Below are 17,723 nucleotides of genomic sequence, written 5' to 3'. Positions count from 1 at the left end.
ATTTGTAACTTGGGCTGTATTAATTTTTTCCTGAAATAAACACGCCGGCACTCACATGTGTGGGAGTATATGGTCATGATAAAGAGCTCAACTTTTAAATAACCTGGTCTTTGTTTGCAATCTCTGGTCTAGTACTTCCCTTTCTAGGAGTCTACCTGAACAAAGCGTCAGACATTCAAAGGTTAGTGTACAAAGATGTGTCATTTACCCTTAGTAGTTAAGGGAAAAAAAAAAAGGCAAAAACAAAAAATGGAATTAAAATAAATTATGGTATAGCCCTGAACATGTTTTCATTTGAAAACATTGGAAAGTATTCATAGTGTGAACATACACACATACACATACACACCCACATACACGACACGTATTGCTAATATCCGCCGTGTTCTTTTCCTCTTGGAGACTGGATTCAGGTTCAGAATCCTTCTTAACACTGTGAGCAACCACTACCAGTCCATTGCGGTTGGCATTCAGATGAAACCTATGAGCCACCTCAGTGTGGGGACCCTTGAGTGACAAGCACAACAGTCACGTTCAGGACAGAAGAGGAAGCCAAGTGGACTCTCAGTAACCCAGAGGCCCGGCAGAATCAGGTTCCTGAGGCTGTGATCCTTTCTCTCAGACCAAAGACCAGAATGGAGGCGGAGGGCCCAAAGGGGTTTGAGATATTCCAGTTTGGGAGGCTAAGATGGCACCAAGCATCGGGCAGCGGGCTAGGATCACAGAAGGTCAAGTGAAGGTGAGTGCCAGGTCACAACAGAGTCGTTTCCTAGGAGGAGGCTATCAGAAATTCGGTTCCTACTGCTTCACTTGGAATGATCAGAGCAGAAAAATGCTTTTGAGACAAACTCACAAGGTTCTAGGATTGCTTTCTTTCCCCAGATGGCGGGGTGACGGGAGTGCAGTGGGAGACGTAACCCCTTGGGAATGCAGGCTCCCAAGACTGAATGGGTAATGTGTAGTTTTTCTTAGTTGTTGGAGAATTGATAGACGTTTGGAGGAAACTCTTTCAAAAGAAATTTGCCTTAGATCTTCAGTCACCACGGGACCACTGAGATAACCAAGGTGGTACCTGAGGGTTTCTGGGTTGGCAGACAGAGGAGCCAATGGTACGTCTTGACATCCCAAGGGAAAGACCAGGAAGCGTGACTTGTCTCGTCTCTCCTTGTGGAGGGTGGATGCTCTCCGGGCAGGGAGATTAAGAGGCTGAGCCATGGAAATTCCTGGGCCACCCATCGGGCGGACAGAGGTAATCATGCTGCCAGGGGACACTTGGGCCCCTCACCTGCCCCTGACATGAAGGCCTGACTGCTCTCAGAGGCCATCTGTCTCCCCCTCCAACACCCTCCACCACCCTTGGGAGACTGTTTGCTCCAAGGACTACATTTCCTAGATTAGGTCCTTTATTAACCCTCGGCTGGCCGGGGGAAAATGGGCAGAGACAAGGGTCTTCTTGGCATCTTCATTTCTTCTCCCCCGCCCAACTCCATAAATCCATTCCAAGTTGATGATATTTGCAGAGTATATTTTCGTGGGTCTCCATAATCCCTTCAGAATATTAAGGCTGCATTACTTTATCTTTGGTTACATTAACTTCAATTTTCCTTATGAGTAAGTATTTGGCTAAAAATTAATATAGTGAAGTTGAAAAGAATCTTATGATAGGAAAAAGACTAATTTCATCTCTGGCTGCTCAGATCCCGGAGTACACTGGGGTTAATGTAATTAACTTACAATTTGAGCCCGGGTTGTGTACATACACTGAATCTCCCCGCTGGAAACGAGATTAGATTTTATTACTCTATATATCCTGGTTATCTTCACCGCGCCTCCAATATTACTTCCCACAATGACTTCAAGGCTCTGTGCTGCAATGAAAATGCAGAACCATCTGGTACTGAGCCCATGCAGTTTATTTAAGGATTTAATTAAATGCTCTAAATGGAGAGCTTCTCTGAATTAACATTTTAAATGTGACTTATTGCAGGTTTAATATTGTCTTAATGCCAACCTGGGAAACTCCATCGCCAAGTTGTTGATGTTCAAATTGAATTGATTTGGGTGGCTCCAGGGGGACCCATTAATTAATCTAAACAACTAATGGGGATTGGTTCTGACTTTTGATGAAGATTATTTACTGAGACAATTTGCAATGAATAAAGAGTCACAGTAGGCAAATGCTTAATTGAATTCAAAAAAGTCTCATTGTGTTTAATATCAGGGATGCATCGTGTGAGTAAGCTTTGAAATACCATGAAAGGGGCGATTGCTTCAATCTTCTTAGCTGTGCACTAATAACAAAGCAAATGGGTAATTACATTTTCCTGGGTAATTTGCTGCTTGCAAAAGGACAACAGGTCTGGCTGGCTAATCGCTTCCTTGGAAAGAAATTTCTAAAAGCACAAACTTTGCCCTTGGATGGCTTGTGGGCCTACTGGCTGCCCAAAGGCAAGAGGGTCACAGGTCCCGGTCACAGGAAACCCCTGCCACCTGCTGCTCCCTACCCACTCCCCACCCATCAAGAACTTGCCCGCCTGAGAAAGCCCTTCTCCCACCCCCACCCCTCTCCCCAGCCCGCACCCCACCTCCACCTCCCTGTTGCTTTGATTCCAGCTGAATGAAGTGAGGAAGAGTGTGCATGTTCGTCCATCCTTTGGTTTTCACCTTCTGGGTCAATGCATGTCAGACCTTCACTTCCAGGAAAATGGAAGGTCTAGAGTAAACACCTCTTTACAGAATGAAAGCAGCCTAGGCAGGGACTGGAGCCCTCCCCCTCTGCCCTTTCCAGCCCCACTCCTGCCCCACATCCTGGCCTCCACAACTGGTACTGCCTCCATCCTGTCCCTCCTTCAAGGTCCAAGACAGCCCCCAGCAGCCTGCAGCAGCCTGCAGCATCCCCAGATCACCACGGCTCCCTGTGCCCCCTCCCCTGATGATCAGGGGGCTTTACCTGGCTTCTTAAAGTGTGGCTCAGGATCAGCAGCATGAACATCACCTGGGCAAACTGGACATGCAGGCTCTCGAGCCACACCCCAACCCAGTGAATCAGAATCTGCATTTTGACAAGAATCCCAGGTGACCCGTGTGCATGTCAACTTTAGATGCACCAATCCAGGGCACTTTTTCCACGGCAGTTATCGAAGGAGCTTTCTTCCTCTCCCCACTCACTCGCATGCAAACTCCTCCAGAGCAGCACTCAGGGCTTCGCTTCCCTCATACCTACAGCAGCACTTGTGGCTGGAAAAAGCTAATTAAAAGGGCTGAAGTGACTTAATGATTTCTCTCCAATCCTCTCCTCTACCTGCCTTGGTAGGGGTCTTGGGAGTTGACGATATTGCACTGACTGAGTACGACAGAAGCCTAACCTCGACAAGGGCAGGATGCACCTGCTTCCTATGGGGAGCCTCTCAGAGCCCAGGGCCTGGGGAATGCTCAGTAAATATGTATGGAATTGACTGAGCCAGTCATTACGGTGGGCTGGTCCTTCACATCCACATCTGGATGCGTGAAAACAGTTCCTGTAGACATAGCTCTAAATAGTGACTGTCCTCCCGAGAGAGGACTTAGAGCCTCTGGAAATGTCCCTCAACTCTATGTCCTACCACTCAGAGCTCCCAAATGCAGATTTGTTCATGTTTTCATGGGAAGTACATCTAGGATCTGATTTTGTAAAGCCTAACCTAATGTGATATTTACCAGACAAATTAATGATGAAAAGGCGATCCATGTGGCAGAAGATTTTATATTGGCTTATAAAAAGAAGGTTATAAAATGGCTCGTCCCACAGAGGAAGCTCCCTAGCGCACTTACATTTTGTTTCAGGCCACTAGTGACTTAACTAAGAGTTGAAGAGGTATGGAGTAATAAAAACAAAACTAAATTTTTAAAAAGCCACGCTGGCCATGGCAAAGTAAACAAACAGCAGAGCAAAAAGACCACAGAGGGAGGGAAGGTGGGACCCTGCACTCCAGATGTCTGGCACCTCCTCCCTGAGCAGGCTGGGTCCATCTTCACGTAGCAAGCACAATGGGGCAGCAACTGATACTTGCAAACCCTACATCTGGCAAGAGATTAATACACAAAGTATATAAGGACCTAGACTATTCAATAGTAAGAAAACTAATAACCCAGTTAAAAAATGCGCAAAGCACCTGAGTAGACATTTCTCCAAAGAAGATGTACAAATGGTCAACAGGTATATGAAGAAATGCTCAACATCAGGAATAATCAGGAAAATGCAAATTAAAATTACAATAAGACGTCACCTCACACTTGTTAGAATCACTATTATGAAGAAGACAAAAGATAACAGGAGTTGTTGAGGATGTGGAAGAAGGGAACCCTTGCACACTGTTGATGGGAATGTAAATTAGTATAGCCATTTTGGAAAACAGTAGGAGGTTCCTCAAAAAATTAAAAATAGAACTCCATATGATCCAGCAATCCCACTACTGGGTACATATCCAAAGGAAATAAACTCAGTATGTTGAAGAGATATTTGCACTCCCATGTTTATTATAGCACTATTCACAGTAGCCAAAATATGGAATCAACTTGTGTCCATCAATGGATGAATTTTTTTAAATGTGGTATATATACACAATGGAATATTATTAAGCCTGTTGTATTCTTGAAAATTGCCAAGAGAGTACTTTTTAAGTCTTCTCACCAAAAAAATAAGTATATGAGTAACGCATATGTTAAGTAGCTCAAGTTAGACATTCCTTAATGTATATATACTTAAGAACATGTTGTACAGGATAAATATATATACTTTTCATTGTCAATTGAAAAATAAATTTTAAAAGGCAATCTATGGGGCTGGGAGCAGTGGCTCACATCTATAATCCCAGCACTTTGGGAGGTCAAAGTGGGTGGATCACCTGAAGTCAGGAGTTCGAGACCAGCCTGGCCAGCATGGTGAAACCCTGTCTCTACTAAAAATACAAAAACATTAGCTGGGCGTGGTGGTGTGCACCTGTAATCCCAGCTACTCAGGATGCTGAGTTAGGAGAATTGCTTGAACCCAGGAGGCGAAAGTTGCAGTGAGCCAAGATCGCACCACTGCACTCCAGCCTGGGTGACAGAGTGAGACTCCATCTCAAAAAACAAATAAATAAAAAATAAAAGGGGTGAGGTGGCAAGCGCCTGTGGTCCCAGCTACTTGGGAGGCTGAGGCAGGAGAATGGCGTAAACCCAGGAGGCGGAGGTTACAGTGAGCTGAGATCCGGCCACTGCACTCCAGCCTGGGTGACAGAGCGAGACTCCATCTCAAAAAAATAAATAAATAAAAGGCAACCTATGGAATGGGAGAAGATCTTATTTTTTGAGGTCAAGAGATTGAGACCATCCTGCCCAACATGGTGAAACCCTGTCTCTACTAAAAATACAAAAATTAGCTGGGCATGGTGGTGTGAACCTATAGTTCCAGCTACTCAGGAGGCTGAAGCAGGAGAATCGTCTGAACCTGGGAGGTGGAGATTGCAGTGAGCCAAGATCACACCTGGCCAACAGAGTGAGACTCCATCTCAAAAAAAAAGAAAAGCATTTTTCACAATAACCAAGATGTAGAAGTAACCTGACTGTCCATTTACTGATGAATGGATAAATAAAATATGGCAAATACAATGGAATGCCATTCATCCTTTAAAAAGAAGGAAGTCCTGCCATATATAACAACATGCATGAATCTGGAGGACATAATGGTAAGTAAAATAAGCCAGACACAGAGGAAAAGCAATGCATGATTCCACTCATATGAGGTATCTAATAGTCAGACTCATATAAGCAGAGAGTAGAATGGTTAGTTGCCCATAACTGGGGAGAGGAAAGGGCGGAACAGCTGTTCATTGTGTATAAAGTTTCAGTTGCACCAGATGAAAAGTTCTAGAGGTCTTCTGTACACCATTGTGCTTATACTTATCAATAATATACTACACACTTAAAAATGTGGTAAGAGGGTGCTATGGTCTGAATGTTTGTGTCTCCCTAAAATTCATATGTTGAAATTTAATCCCCAGGTGATAGTTTTAAGAGGTAGGGCCTTTGAGAGATGATTAGATTGTGAGGGATCTGCCATCATGGATGGGATTAGGGGCTCTTATAAAAGATCCCTGAGGCCAAGATACAACAACAAAGAAATTATGATATCCCCAATGAACATAGACACGAAAATCCTCGACAAAATACCAGCAAACTGGATCCAGCAGCACATCAAAAAGATAATCCACCAAGTTCAAATGGGCTTGATTCCAGGGATGCAAGGATGGTTCAATATATGCAAATCAATAAATGTGATTCACCACATAAACAGAATTTAAAACAAAAACCACATGATCATCTCAATAGATGTAGAAAAAAGCATTCAATAAAATCCAACACCCCTTCATGATAAAAGCCCTCAAAAAAATTAGGCATCAAAGGTACATACCTCAAAACAATAAGAGTCATTTATGACAAACCCACGGCCAATATCACACTGAATAGGCAAAGGTTGGAAGTATTCCCCCTAAGAACTGAAACATGACAAGGATGTCCACTCTCACCAATACTATTCAACATAGTACTAGAAGTCCTAGCCAGAGCAATCAGGCAAGAGAAAGAAATAAAAGGCATCCAAATTGGAAAAGAGGGTGTCAAATTATCTTTCTTCACTGATGATATAATTCTATAACTAGAAAACATAAAGATTCCACCAAAATACTCCTAAACTTAATAAATGACCAGTAAAGTTTCAGGATACAAAACCAATATACCAAAATCAGTAGCATTTCTATACCCCAATAATGTTCAAATTGAGAAACAAATAAAGAATGTAGTTCCATTTGTAATAGTCACACACACACAAATACCTAGGAATACATCTAATCAAGTAGGTGAAAAATGTCTACAAGGAGGACTACCAAACACTGCTGAAATAAATTATAGATGACACAAAAAAATGGAAAAACATTCCATGCTCACGGATTGGAAGAACTAATATCATCAAAATATCCATACTGCCCAAAGCAAGCTATAGATTCAATGCAATTCTTATCAAATTACCAATGTCATTCTTCACAGAATTAGAAAAAACTATTCTAAAATTCATACGGAACCAAAAAACAGCCCAAATAGCCAAAGCAATCCTAAGCAAAAGGAGCAAAGGAGGAGGCTCACATTACCTGACTTCAAACTACACTACAAGGCTGCAATAACCAAAACAGTATGGTGCTGGTATAAAAATAGACATATAGACTAATGGAACAGAATAGAGAACCAAGAAATAAAGCTGCATAATTACAACCAACTGATCTTTGACAAAGTCAACAAAAATAAATAATGGGGAAAGGACATCCTATTCAATAAACGGTATTGGGAAAACTGGCCAGCCATATGCAGAAGAATGAAACTTGACCCCCACCTCTCACCATATGCAAAAATGAACTCAAGATGGATTAAAGACTTAAACATAAGATCTCGACCTATAAAAATCCTAGAAGAAAACCTAGGAAATACTTTTCTGGACATTGGCCTAGGCAAAGAATTTATGACTAAATCTTTAACAGCAAACACAATAAAACCAAAAATTGACAATTGGGACCTAATTAAACTAAGGAGCTTCTGTACAGCGATATAAATTATCAACAGAATAAACAGACAACTTACAGAATGGGAGAGAAATTTGCAAAATATGCATCTGACAAAGGATTCATGTCCATAATCTATAAGAAGCTTAAGCAAATCAAGAAGAAAAAAAGAAACAACTCCATTAAAAAGTAGGCGAAGGACACACAAAGACACTGCTCAAAAGAAAACATATAAGAGGTCAAAAACATATTTTTTTAAATGTTCAACATCACTAATCATCAGAGAAATGCAAACCAAAACCACAATGAGATACCATCTCACACCAGTCAGAATGGGTATCATTAAAAGGTCAAAAAATAACAAATGTTGGCAAGGTTGCAGCAAAAAGGAAATGCTTATACACAGTTGATGGGATTGTAAATTAGTTCAGCCCTTGTGGAAAGCAGGTTGGAGATTTCTCAAAGAACTAAAAGTAGAATTATTATTCAACCCAGCAATCCCATTACTGGGTATATACCCAAAGGAAGATAAATCATTCTACCAAAATGACACCTGCACTGACACATTTTTCCCAGCACTATTCACAATAGCAAAGACATAGAATCAACCAAGGTGCCCATCAATGGGGGATTAGATAAAGAAATGTGGTACATATACACCATGGAATAGTATGCAGCCATGAAAAAGAATGAAATTACATCCTTTACAGCAACATGGACACAGCTGGAGGTCACTATCCTAAGTGAATTAATGCAGACACAGAAAACCAAATGCCACATGTTCTCACTTATAAACAGGAGTTAAACAATGAGTAAAAGTGGACATAATTATGGAAGTAATAGACACTGGGGATTCTAAAAGGAGGTGGGGTAAGGACTGAAAAACTATCTATTGTGTACAACATTAACTATTTGGGTGACAGTTTCAGCTGAAGCTCAAACCTCAGCATGATGCAATATATCCATGCAACAAACCTGCACATGTACCCCCAAATCTAAAATAAATTTTTAAAAATTTAAAAATAATAAAAGAGGATGGCACAGTGGCTCACACCTGTAATCCCAGCACTTTGGGAGGCCGAGGTGGGTGGATCACCTGAGGTCAGGAGTTTGAGACCAGCCTGACCAATATGGTGAAGCCCCATCTCTATTAAAAATACAAAAATTAGCCAGGCATGGTGGCAAGTGCCTGTAGTCCCAACTACTCCGGAGGCTGAGACAGGAGAATTGCTTGAATCCAGGAGGCAGAGGTTGCAGTGAGCTGAGATTGTGCCACTGCACTCCAGCATGGGCGACAGAGCGAGACTCCATCTCAAATAAATAAATAAATAATAAAAGAGTACCAAGGGAGCTTGTTCACTCCTGTTACATGAATACACAGAAGTTGACATCCATGAGGAGCAAGCCCTCACCAGACACAGAATCTGATGGCAACTTGATCTTGGACTTTCCAGCTTCCAGAGCTGTAAGCAAGAAATTTCTGTTGCTTATAAATTGCCCAGTCTGAGGCATTTTGTTATAGCAGCCTGAGTAGACTAAGACAGAGGTTTAAGACATTGTACAATGTTAATTTCTTAGTTTTAATAAAGGTGCCACGGTTATTGTAAGATGTTGACATTAGGAGAAGCTGGGGGAAGGGTATGGGCCGACTTCTCCGTTCTGGCACTATTGCCATGTTGGGCTAGATTGTTCATTGTTGTGGCGCCATCCTGTGTGTCACAGGATGTTCAGCAGCTTCCCTGTCCTCTACCACCCACTAGATACCAGGAAGAACTGCACCCCATCTCAGGATGGGACAACCAAGAGTGTCTCCTGACATTGCCAAATTGATGTTGCTCCTAGTTGAGAATCAGGAACTCTCTGCATCATCTTTGCATTATAGATAAATCTAAAATTGTTTCAAAATAGAAAGTTTATACCAAAAAAGACCAACTGAAGTTAAAGCATCTCAGAAACAATGATGTCTTACAAGTCGACAGGGGAACCATTCCAATGATCAGCATTTTATTGACACACGAGTTCCAAATATTACCGCTCCTGGACTCCCACTCACCCCGCCCTGCCTGCTGGGGCACTTGCACTTGTTCGTGTCTGAATACCCCAGCCCCCACCAGGCGGAATTGTCCGTCCTCTTCTGCCTGTTCTGCTTCAGTTACCTAAGGTGCGAAACGGATTTCGAAAATGAGGTGCACCTAGATGAATGACGTGGCTGTCCCAGGCACTAATTGCCCATCTAAATTACCTTTTACTTTTTTTTTTTTTTTTTGAGACAGAGTCTTGCTCTGTCACCGAGGCTGGAGCACAGTGGCACGATCTTGGCTCACTGCAATCTCCCAGGTTCAAGCGATTCTCCTGCCTCAGCCTCCCAAGTAGCTGAGAGATTACAGATGCCCGCCACCAGGCCTGGCTAATTTTGTATTTTTAATAGAGATGGGGTTTAGCCATGTTGGCCAGGCTGGTCTCAAACTCCTGGCCTCAAGTGATCTGCCCGCCTCGGCCTCCCAAAGTGCTGGGATTATAAGCATGGGCCAGTAATTAAATTAATTAAAATTACCTTTTAATCATGGGTAATGTTGTGCATTTGTTGCTCTCATAACTTTGGTGAATGTTGAATCAAAGTTTAATTCTTTAACCCAGTGATTCTATGTCCGAGAGTATTCCCCTGTGATACACCAGCACAACTGCAGAGAGAGACATGTGCCGAGATATGCAGCGCAGCACCATTTCTAATAGTGACTATTTAAAAAACAAAAAAAAACCTAAATAAATAAATCAGCTCCGACCCATAAACTGGAATGCTGTATCTATTAAAATAAAATTGAAATCAGTCTACATCTAAATGCAATTGTCCAAGATCTATTACAGAGTGAAAAAAAGGATTAAAACTGTAGATGTGGTATGATCCTAATTGTGTAAAAAAAAGAAAGAAAATATAGATATTTGTTATGTATCCATACACAATTTCTGGAAGGATATTCAGGATATTCAGGAACCTGTTACTTACAGTTGTCTGAGGAACAAGACTGAGAAGTTTAGCGGGTTGAAGAAGGTGGGGGCGTCGCTTACTCTTAAGCCAATACCTTTCTGTATCTTTCTACTTCTCAGGACGTAAACTAGCTTCTGCTCAGTACACAGTGATCTCTTCCTGGCCATTAGCCTGTTGAAATCCAGACAGACCAGACTCTAGGAAAAATAAATTCTGAATTAATAATATAAATAAATTGAATTGAAGGTAATAGTTTCACCCACAGGATGAACTACAGTTTCCCTCACTGCACAGAGGGTTCATCACACATCCTCTTGAAATAATCAGGTTTTCAAACCCTTTAAAAACCAGATCCAAGTTTTTTTGTTGTTGTTTTAGTTTTTGTTTTTTTCAAGATGGAGTCTCGCTCTGTCTTCCAGGCTGGAGTGCAGTGGCTCAATCTCGGCTCACTGCAACCTCCACCTCCCGGGGTTCAAGCAATTCTCCTGCCTTAGCCTCCCGAGTAGCTGAGATTATAGGCACGCGCCACCATATCTGGCTAATTTTTGTATTTTTAGTAGAGATGGGGCTTCACCATATTGGCCAGGCTGGTCTCGAACTCCTGACCTCAGGTGATCCATCCGCCTCAGCCTCCCAAAGTGCTGGGATTACAGGCGTGAGCCACTGTGCCTGGCCTGGATCCAAGTTTTTAAAATGCAATTTATATATACCTTAATTAAATATAGAAATAACAATAACACAAATAGAAGCCTTGTGATTAGAGAATGTCTGAGGTATATCAGAGAGAGTTGGGTCAGCAGACTGCATGGGGATGCTGTTTGGAGAAGCACATGTGTGGGACCTCCCCCAGAAGCCCCCTGTCTTCCCACCCATATGGCACGCCTCTCCTGACAGCCAGCAGGGCGGAGGGTAGCAGCTGGGGGAATGGAATCTGTCTGCTTGAGAGCTATGGGGGACTCAAGGGACATGCCACCCACCAGGGCCTGTCCACCCTCTCCCCAACATGCCTTTCAGTGACATCCCTCTAGTTTAGGAGGGATGAGGCAACTCCTTTTAGTAGGACTTGTGTGTACAAAAATTAAGAAAGTAGAAAATTACTTGCACTGGTTGCATTAGATATATAATCTATAATATATTCATTTAAACCCTGTGAGTAGCCAAGAGGATACAGAGAAGGACACTAGCTAAAAATACTAAGCATAGGCTGGGAGCTGTGACTGTATCAGTGAAAAAAAAAAAAAAAAAACTCACATATCCAGGCCAGACACAGTGACTCATGCCTATAACCCCAGTATTTTAAGAGGCTGAGGCAGGAGCATTGCTCGAGACCAGGCATTCACAACCAGCCTGGGCAACATAGTGAAGCTTTGTCTCTCCAAAACATTAGCTGGGCGTGGTGGTGCATGCCTCCAGTCTCTCAGGAGGCTGAGGTGGGCTGATGGCTTGCACCTGGGAGTTTGAGGCTGCATTGAGCCACGATCGTGCCACTGCACTCCAGCTTGAGCCTGGGTGACAGAGTGAGACCCTGTCTCAAATAATAATAATAATAATAACAACAACAACAATGCTTCCTAACTACCAGGGTCACCAGCTTAGCACTGAAGACCCTGCATCTGGGGGATCCTCAGTCCTGAGCAAACCAAGACTGTTGTTCACCTTACACTATTAAGGAACATGAATGCACCAAAGCACAAGGCCAGGGGGCCAAGAAGACAGCCAGAGAGGACCAGCCTTTAATGAGGGCCTAGAAGCTGACAGGGGTCCGGCCACCACTTCATGTGGGTCTACCCACACCCAACTGGGGCACAAAACCTTTGCATAAACACCCCACGAGGAGGAGCCTCTGCAGCTGCCCCCTCCTTAGAATCCCGTGTGCTCCCATCACCCGCAGCTTCCACAGGGCCTGAGGATGAGCACATTGAAGAGCCGGGATGCGGGCAGCAGTGTGGAGGGGATTTCCCTTTTTGTCTCTGGCTCTTTCTCGAGGGTCTTGGGCAAGCAGGAGGTGGGAAGAGCAAGAATTAACAAACTTTTGCAGAAGCCACCGCCTCAGCCTTGGTCTGTGATTCCTAGCACATCTTGGATAAAATAGTCTATCAAAGAGAAAACCAGCAGAGAACTACGAATAGGCTGTGGACATGGCTCCCGTGACCACAGTCGGAGCAGGAACAGCAGCAGGCTGCCTGCACTCCAGAGCAGCCGGAGGCTCGGACAGTTCCGCACACTCCACCTGGTTCTGAGTGTTGTCATCAGGTGGAAAGGAGTGAGAGAAAAATCCTACTTGAATATAGCAGAATCACAAGGAAAAACTCAACTAGACCCCAGGACCCTGCCAAGAACTGCTGCCGCGCTGCAGACCCAAGAAAGAGAGGCCAGTAGGGTTTTGCTTTGTTTTGTTTTGTTTTTCCAGCAAATAGACATGATGGCAAGTGTCAGTTGGTTCTGGAAATTCCTTTCCTCCTGAAAGAATGAATAAAAAGACAAGGAAGGCCAGGCGCGGTGGCTCATGCCTGTAATCCCAGCACTTTGGGAGGCCGAGGTGGGTGGATCATGAGGTCAGGAGTTCGAGACCAGCCTGACCAACATGTCAAAACCCCGTCTCTACTAAAAATACAAAAATTAGCTGGGCGTGGTGGTGCATGCCTGTAATCCCAGCTACTCGGGAGGCTGAGGCAGGAGAATCGCTTGAACCTGGGAGACAAAGGTTGCAGCGAGCCAAGATTGTACCATTGCACTCCAGCCTGGGTAAAAGAGCGAAACTCCGTCTCAAAAAAAGAAAAAAAAAAAAAAGAAGACAAGACAAGAAAAACAATAAGCCCATGGAAAAAAGGTGACACAGGACAAGGAAAAAGGAACAGAACTTTGCAGACTTGGAGGAATCACAGATTCTACACGAGGTCTGGGGAAATTTTAGGAAGTTGTTTGACATGAGATGCAAGAAACATGGTCTCGGTGAAAGAGAAATCAAACACTCAAAGCCAGAAAGCAGCAGAACGGCCAAAGGAGTCCCGACTCTTGTGACACTCATGGTTCTGAGAAAAGAGAAATGGTGCAGGTTGACGTCATCCTAGAAAGCAGAGAAGGGAGTGGAGCTGGTTTGGAGCGTACATTTGATATCAGCCGTGAGTAGGCATTTTAAGTGCGGCAAGCAGTATGAGAGGCTGGGCTCCTCACTGAAGGGGTGCCTGTTGCAGGGTTTCTGGGGGTGGATGTGGCAGGTGGTCATGGGAAGCACCTGCAGGGGAGGGGGGAAGTGGGACACAGAAGGTGAAGCAGCCTCAAAAGGGTGAGATAGCAACATGTCGCCTTCGAGAGAGGACGGAGCTTAAGCCCCCTGCGGAACTCTGAAAAATGGCGTCCTTGTGATATGCCTCAGAGTTATCTCACCAAAACAGCAAGAAAGATGAGGTCTTTATTCACTTACTCCCACCCACCAGTCACTGGATCAGAGCTGCTCCCTGGAGGTGCTAATTCCTTGGGGCTTCCTAATTCCTGCTGTCCACAGGCCGAGAGAACTCCTGGGAACAGAGGGCCTCAGGCAAGGAGCCTCGATGCAGCCATAGCTGGGGACCACAGCAGTACGTCAGAGCAGGGGCCATGTCTCTTTCCACAAGGGTAGGAGGAGTGGCCAGAAGACGCATGGGCAGGGCCAGGAACATGAGCTCGACTGAGAAGATGGTGCTGCGGGTGGTGGGATATAAGGGTGAGTCCATAGATCGGAATGGTGTTTGTAAAAACTTGACCTCAGCCGGGCATGGCGGCTCACGCCTGTAATCCCAACACTTTGGGAAGCCAAGGTGGGTAGATCACCTGAGGTCAGGAGTTCGAGACCACCCTGGGCCACATGGTGAAACCCCATCTCTACTAAAATACAAAATTAGCCGGGTGTGGTGGCGCATACCTGTAGTCCCAGCAACTCAGGAGGCATGAGAATCACTTGAGCCAGGGAGGTGGAGGTTGTAGAGAGCCAAGATCATGCCACTGCACTGCAGCCTGGGTGACAGAGTAAGACTCCGTCTCAAAACAAAACAAAACAAAAAACTCGGCCTGGGCCAGGCACAGTGACTCACACCTGTAATCCCAGCACTTTGGGAGGCCAAGGCAGGAAGATCCACTGAGCCCAGGAGTTTGAGACCAGCCTGGGCAATGTAGGGAGACCCTTTCTCTACAAAAACATTTTAAAAATTAGCCAGGCTTGGTGGGTCACACCTGTAGTCCCAGCTACTCAGGAGGCTGAGCAGGGACGATACCTTGAGCCTGGGAAGTGGAGGCTACAGTGAGCCATAATTGCCCCACTGTACTCCAGCCCGGGGACAAAGTGAGATGCTGCCTCAAAAAATAAACAGACAGATAAGTAAATAAACAAATAAATAGCTGCCTAGGCAGTTCGGACTTGATATGCAGGAGTTGGGACTCATGGCACCGCTTCAGTCTCTTGGGTTGGGTCTTAAACAAGGGTGTACTGGCTTGAATTGTGTCCCCCCAGAATTCACGGTTCAAGGTTCAGAATCTGTGAATGTGGTCTACTGTGTAAATAGGGCCTCTGCAGGTGTAATGAAAGTTAAGATGAGGTTCTACTGGATTACAGGAGGCCCTAAATTGGATATGACTGGTGTCCTTTGAAAACAAAAAGAAGAGAAGACACACACGTGCACACACACACAGAGGCCATGTGAAGATGGAGCAGATATCAAAGGGAGGCAGCTGCAGGCCAAAGGACACCAACGTTGCCAGGAGCCCCCAGAAACTAGGAAGAGGCACGGGTTAGATCCTCCCCTGCAGCCTCCAGAAGGAACTGATCCTGCCGACCCCTCGATACTGGACGTCTGGCCTTCTGAACTGTGAGAGGACACGCTTCTGTGGGTTCAAGTCCCACAGTGTGTGGTACTTGGCTACAGTAGCCCCAGAAAACTGCCACTAAGGGTTAGGCGAGGAAGACCAGGCTGAAGGCCCGTGGGAACGGGCTGGAGGGAGGAAACCCAAGTCGCGGAACTCCTACGATGCTGGTCCTTCGAGTCTCAGGCAGAAAGCTGTTTCCCCATCAACGCCAACCAACTCTTCCTGGCTAAGTCATATAACCCTGCCATACGATCTCACACCTATCCTTTGCCTGCAGCATTTCTGTGGTTTATCTGGGCAGGGGCTTTGGGGATGATGCTGAAAACCACTTTGGAAGGAAAAAGACAACAAACATGATGACAGATAATGTCTAGAGTTTGAAGGAGTGGGGACAAGTCTCATGACCTAAGAGTTGAGCTGCTACTCTTTTTTCTTTTTTCCTTTTCTTTTCTTTTTTCTTTTCTTTTCTTTTCTTTTTTTTTTTTTTTTTTTTTTTTTGAGATGCAGTCTCCCTCTCTTGACTAGGCTAAAGTGCAATGGCACGATCTCGGCTCACTGCAACCTCCACCTCCCAGGTTCAAGCAATTCTCCTGCCTCAGTCCTCGAGTAGCTGGGATTACAGGGGTGCACCACCACGCCCAGCTAATTTTTGTACTTTTAGTAGAGATAAGGTTTCACTATGTTGGTCAGGCTGGTCTTGAACTCCTGACCTCAGGTGATCCACCTGCCTCAGCCTCCCTAAGTGCTGGGATTACAGGCAAAAGCCACATCTCCCAGCCTGAGCTGCTACTCTTAACAATGTGGTCCATGTCAAGGAAACTGTGGGGGAGAAGTGGAGGGAAGGAGAAGAAAGGTGATGAATTTAGTGTCCATCCTGTAAGATTTAAGACCAGAGCCCACAAGGAGGGAGAGAGTTAAAATCACCAATGGCTTTTGAAACAAAACTAAATACCATAACAGAGCAAATCACTGCTGATAGGTAATCCAACTTAGAGACTCTGAGTGGTGAATTTATAACCTAAACAAGCATCTCCATACATGCAGCATGCTTCCTCTCCCCTTGTCTAGCAAAAGACGCAGTAGGTGCTATCGCTTCTCTCCTACGCCTCCTGGAAAGCATGTGTGATAAGAACTAAAGAGATAAATACCTGAACTGTCTACTCGGGCGCCCTTCATAAACACAGACAAACAAGCTGTGCCCCTTCACTCTTGAAAAGTCACTAATCTGGGCAGATCTGCCCAACTTCCGCATCGAGAATGTTCCTCTTTGGGCATGATCCTCTCTGACAGCCACACCTGTTGTTCTCAAGCCACACCATCATTAAACACTGCAGGTATTGGTCTCTGAGACTCAGCAATGGGACAGACAGGCTTAAACAATTCCCCACCGATGCCAAACACTCGTTTCCTTCTCCAGTGATGTTGGGTCATCTGTGGGACAAACATGGCTTGTTATCCTTAGAATGACATGACTTCAGAACTGGAAAGTGCAGGCCAGGCGCGGTGGCTCACATCTGTAATCCCAGCACTTTGGGAGGCCGAGGCAGGTGGGTCACCTGAGGCCAGGAGTTTGAGACCAGCCTGGGCAACATGGTGAAACCCCATCTCTACTAAAGATACAAAAAATTAGCTGGGCGTGGCAGCGCACTCCTGTAATCCCAGCTACTGAGGAGGCTGAGGCAGGAGAATTGCTTGAACCCGGGAGGCAGAGGTGGCTGTGAGCTGAGTTCTCACCATTGCACTCCAGCCTGGGCGACAGAGTGAGACTCCATCTCGAAAAAAAGAAAAGAAAAGAAACACATATGTGGTTGTCGTGACTGAGTGGGTCTAGTGTGTAGGGATCAGGGCACCCTACTACTGGCTTCTAGTGGGCAGGGATCAGGGACACTGCTAACATCCTACAATGTTCAGGACAGGCCCTCACAACGCAGAATTATCTGGTCCCGTATGTCAACAATGCCACTGCAGAGACCCCTGCCCCAGAGGATCACGGGGTATTTACACTTATGCTGCAATAAAATCTGCTGAAATAACTGTTTGTACAAAAGAGGCCCCACGGTTCGAGTATCGCTTAACCACATCTATGGCCTTTGGGGTTCCCTGTTGGTAGAGCTGGCTGTGATGGGAATGATGGGAAGAAGGGAGTGGACTTGGAAGAGCTTTGGAAACAAGTGGCAAGTTCCAATTCCTGCAAAAGAGCTGCAAAGAGACATGGAAAGTTTGAGGTGTCATTGGAGAGAGGATGGAGTGGGGCAGGTGGGAAACCTCGCTGTGTGGGCTGACCTTTATCATTCTGTTCATTCGAGATTTTCATTTCAGCCACTCTCGTT

General features: G+C 44.9%; 1 long non-coding RNA gene across 1 annotated transcript in view; it reads right to left on the bottom strand.

The window, feature by feature from the left end:
• Window positions 1-17,723, bottom strand: part of LOC114673019 (uncharacterized) — a 42,502-nt gene that overhangs the window by 21,687 nt on the left and 3,092 nt on the right. The window contains exon 3 of the long non-coding RNA XR_013407366.1: window positions 10,573-10,751. This is a non-coding gene — a long non-coding RNA (uncharacterized LOC114673019). The remainder of the gene's footprint in view (window positions 1-10,572; window positions 10,752-17,723) is intronic.

The sequence above is a fragment of the Macaca mulatta genome, chromosome 16, assembly GCF_049350105.2.
Source record: "Macaca mulatta isolate MMU2019108-1 chromosome 16, T2T-MMU8v2.0, whole genome shotgun sequence".
NCBI lineage: Eukaryota > Metazoa > Chordata > Mammalia > Primates > Cercopithecidae > Macaca > Macaca mulatta.
Note: the sequence above shows the minus strand (reverse complement) of the source record. Positions and strands in the feature narration are given on the sequence as shown.